This window comes from Orycteropus afer, unplaced genomic scaffold (assembly GCF_000298275.1).
Source record: "Orycteropus afer afer isolate SDZICR_OR568_19922 unplaced genomic scaffold, OryAfe1.0 scaffold00402, whole genome shotgun sequence".
In the NCBI taxonomy this organism is placed as follows: Eukaryota; Metazoa; Chordata; class Mammalia; order Tubulidentata; family Orycteropodidae; genus Orycteropus; species Orycteropus afer.
Genome location: NW_006921989.1, coordinates 2,043,067 through 2,047,836, shown reverse-complemented (window position 1 = coordinate 2,047,836; position 4,770 = coordinate 2,043,067).

Below are 4,770 nucleotides of genomic sequence, written 5' to 3'. Positions count from 1 at the left end.
ATTTGCCTCCTTTTTTTAAAACCTGCTCCATCGTTGATGCCTGAAGCAGATCTGATGGGGGGCGGTGAGCAAAAGAGAGGCGTTGGGGAGGATACCAAGGCGGGGATCTAGAGCACCTGGGAGGATGGGGCTGTCCTCAGTGAGATGGAAAGGTGGGGGGAGGACAGATTGTGGCCCCGCTGTGTGCAAGACCCTGGCAAGTGCCCCATGTGGGCACACTGAGGAGGCAGGTGCCACTCAGAAGGAGCCGGAGGATTTGTCAGTGTTTTGTTGTTAGTTGCCATCCAGTCGTTTCCGACTCACAGCGACCTTATATATGACAGAACAAAGCATTGCCTGGTCCTGCTCCATCTCCATGATCCAAGTCCGTTGGATGCTCAGGTCCATTGCTGTGGCCACGACGGCAGTCCTTCTCACGGAGGGCCTCCCTCGTCTTTGTCAGCCCTCCACTTTACCATCCGTGATGTCCTGTACTAGCGACCGGTCTTTCCTGATGATGTGTCCAAAGTGAACAAGCAGAAATCTTGCCATTTTGCTTGTTAGAGCACAGCTAACAGGGTTTGCTTCTAAGGAACATCCTGACTGTATTTCTTCTAAGATAGGTTGGTTTGTTCTTCTGTCAGTACACAGTATGTTCACAGTATGTTCAATATTCTTCGCCAACACCATAGTGCAAATAGATTGGATCAGTTCTTCAGTCTTCCTTATTCATTGTCCAGCTTTCACATGTATATGAGGCAATTGAAAATACTATGGCTTGGATCGGGCACATCTTAGTCTTCAAAGTGACATCTTTGCTTTTTAGCACTTTAAAGAGGTCTTTTGCAACAGATTTGCACAGTGCAATACGTCCTTTGAGTTCTTGATTTCTGCTTTCGTGGACACTGATTGTTGATTATTGAAAACTTAAATCTCCCCTTCGTTTATACAAAAAAAACCCACTGCCATAGAGTTGATTGACTCATAGCAACCTGTAGGGCAGAGTAGAACTGCCCTCTCGGGTTTCCAAGGCTGTAAAGCCTTATGGAAGCAGACTGCCTCATCTTTCTTCTGCAGAGCAGCTAGTGGGTTCAAAGCACTGCCCTTTTGGTTAGCTGAATGCTTTAACCACTGTGCCACCAGAGCTTCTCTTCCTTTGTTTACCATGGTGTTATTTATTGGTTGTCAGTGTTTAGATGGTCTTAAGGCCCTGAGACCTGATGGAATTGGGGGTGAGTGTGGACAGGAAGGAGGTGGGCTCTGGAGCCCTGTGTTTTTGGTGCTGGCTCTGTTCCCCTGTCATGGGCAATGTGGAAAACCCAGTGCTGAAGAGCACAGCTACCAGGGTTTGCTTCTGGGCCACTCTGCACTGGGCTGTGTGACCCTGGGTGCATCACTGCCTCTCTGTGAGCCTCACTCATCTTTGGTATAAAAACAGGGCCAGAAATTCAGCTTTCCAGGTCTGTCTTTGAGGATGATGTGGTGACAGCAAGCCTTAATTGATCACCTACTGTATGCTGAGCAAATAACTCAAGAAGCTGGACTCTATGAAGAAGAACGTGGCATTAGGATTGGAGAAGACTCATTAACAACCTGTGATATACAGATGACACAGCCTTGCTTGCTGAAAGTGAAGGTGACGTAAGCATTTACTGATGAAGATCAATGACCACAACTTTCAGTATGGATTACACCTCAACATAAAGAAAACAAAAATCCTTACAACTGGACCCATAAGCAACGTGATAAACAGACAGAATATTGAAATTGTCCAGGATTTCATTTTACTTGGACTTAGAAGCAATGCCCGTGGAAGTAGCAGACAAGAAATCAGATGATGTATTGTATTGGGCAGATCTCCTGCGAAAGACCTCTTTAAAGTGTTAAAAAGCAAAGATGTCTAAGCACTTGAAGACTAAGGTGCACCTGACCCAAGCCATGGTATTTTCAGTTGCTTCATGTCCATGTGAGAAATGGACAATAAATAAGGAAGACAGAGGAAGAACTGATGCATTTGAATCATGGTGTTGGCGAAGAATATCGAATATACCATGGGCTACCAAAAGAACAGACAAATCTGTCTTGGAAGACATATAGCCAGAATGCTCCTTAGAAGCAAGAATGGCCAGACTTCATCTCACGTACTTTGTACGTGTTTTCAGGAAGAAGCCAGTCCCTGGAGAAGGACATCGTGCTTGGGAAAGTAGGAGATGAGTGAGAAGGAAGCCCACGACGAGGTGGGCTGACACAGTGGCTGCAACCGTGGGCTCAGACACAGCAAGGATTGTGAGGATGGGGCAGGACCATTTTGTTCTGTTATAATAGCGTCGCTGTGAGTCGGAACTGGCACCTAGTAACAACTGTATGCCAGGCCTTGCCTTCAATGAGGTGGGTGCTGCCCTGAACCCAGACAACTCACCCTCACTTGCCCAGCTCCAACTGCAGTGCAGAGCCTAGGCTCGGTAAACTGGTTCCAGCCACCACAGTGTTGTGAACCACACAGTGTTGTGGACCCAGCCGTTCCCTGCTCCCAGGCCCTCTCTCAAAGGCCCAGCCCTCCTTCCGCCCTCTCCCTGCTCTGGGCAGCAGCTGCGCAACAGCTGGGACCAGGACCAGCTTCCTCTTCTGTCCCAGTGTCTTTCGTAAGCCACCCCCAGCCCCTGTATGCCCTGGATTCTGGAGGAGGAGGTCCCGGCTTCGGGAATTTGAGGACAAAGTCTTAATTTTTAACACCCTTTAAATTTCCCAGAACCAATCCCTTCACCCTCCAGCTGGGTGAAGCAAGATGCTGGGACTCTTGACAGAGAAAATATGTTTAATTCAGGGCCAGAGGAGGAATGATGCTGGGGTCTCAAACTGGAGGCCACTACTTTGGGTCAGGGCCACGGGCAAAGTTTGGCCCTCAGGGATTTGAATTCAAAGGCTGAGGCTCCCAGTTGGCTCTAGCCCTCCCCTCCCTCACCCTGTCTTTAGGGTCACCTGGGACTACCACTGACATTTACCTCACTGGTGGCCTGTGGGCCATCAAGTTTGCAGTCCTCAGCATTGTGCTTTTGTGGGTACAACTTTTTAATGTGCCAGTCTCCTGTTAGCGACCCCTGTATGCACAGCAGACCTGTTCCACAGGGCTTTCAAGGCTGCGGCCTTTCTGAAGCAGGTCACCAGGCCTATCTTCGAGGTACGTCTGGGTGGATTTGAACCATCAGCCTTTCTGCTCGTAATCAAGTGCTATGGTTCCTCTGCAACCTAAGTCGATTCTGACTCATAGTGACCCTGTAAGACAGAGTAGAACTGCCCCATAGGGTTTCCAAGGCTATAATCTTTACGGAAGCAGACTGCCCCATCATTCTCCCGCCCACAGAGCAGCTGGTGGGTTCAAACCGCTGACCTTTCAGTTAGCGGCCAAGCTCTTACCCAGTGTGCTCCAGGGGAACCAAACCTGTTGCCGTTGAGTCAGTTCCCAGCAAGATGTGGCAATCTGCTTCCATAAAGCTCACAGCCTTGGAAACCCTATGACCAGTTCTACTCTCTCCTATAGGGATACTCTGAGTCTCTGTAAATTGTCTAGCACATTGAAAACTGGGAAATAGAGTGGGGGGGTTGCTGAACACCCAAGCAATCAGCTGCTTGATTTTAAGAGGGACTAAAGCCCAGAGAGGGTGTCCTGGCTGCCCAAGGCCACCAAATAGAAGATCTGAAGCTCACCTCAACTTAGCCAAGAGTGAATTTGGGCAAGTTGGGCCCAGAGGCAGATTGGGAAGAAGTCACTCATTACAAAAAATAATTTTTTTTTTTTTTTTTTTTTATTGAGCACTTACTATATGCTGAGGCCCTATGGGGACCAAGGCATCCGTAGCTCCTGCATTCACAGAGACCTGGGGGTGGATCCTCCACGCTCCCTCCCTCCTGCAATGGGGCTGAGCGCAGAGCCCACCTCAGGGCCTTTGCACTTGCTGTTCCTGCTTCCTGGCACACTCTTTCCCCAGATCATTACTTGGCTCTCCCTCTTTTCCTCCCAAGCTCAGCTGAAGGAATTGGGGGCCCAGGTCTGTCCCAAATTCCTGATCCAGCACCCAGCCCCCTCCCCTGCAGGTCTTACCTCCCCTTCATCCTCATCCTCCCTGACTTCAAAGGCCGGCTCGGACATAGGAAGCCCAGGAAGGTGGCGGCCCATGGGATAGCTGCTGTGGGCTGGCCTTGCTTTCTTCCACATGCCCTGAGAACATGTGGGTGTGGAGCATCCACTGATTACCAGGCCTGTGCTCCACTCCATACAGCAGCCCTGGGAGGTCAGGGTGGCCACAGGTGGATAAACTGAGGCTCACAGGTTGCAGTGACTCGCCCAAGGCCCTATAGCAAGGGCAGGACACAGTGCACATTCTGGATGGGATAGGAAGTAGGGCCAAGTGTTTGGGGGACCCCAGGGTGGGCACCTCAACATAAAGAAAACAAAAATCCTCACAACTGGACCAATAAGGAACTTCATAATAAACAGAGGAAAGATTGAACTTGTCTAAGACTTCATATTTCTTGGTTCTACAATCAACACCAATGGAAGCAGCAGTCAAGACATCAGACAACGTATCACACTGGGCAGATCTGCTGCAAAAGACCCCTTTCAGGTGCTGAAGAGCAAGATGTCTCCCTGAAGACTAAGGTGCACCTAACCCAAGCCATGGTTTTTTCAGTGGCCTCATATGCACTTGAGAGCTAGACAATGAATAAGACTGAAGAAGAGTTGATGCTTTTGAGTTGTGGTGCTGGCAAAGAATACTGAAAGTACCATGGACT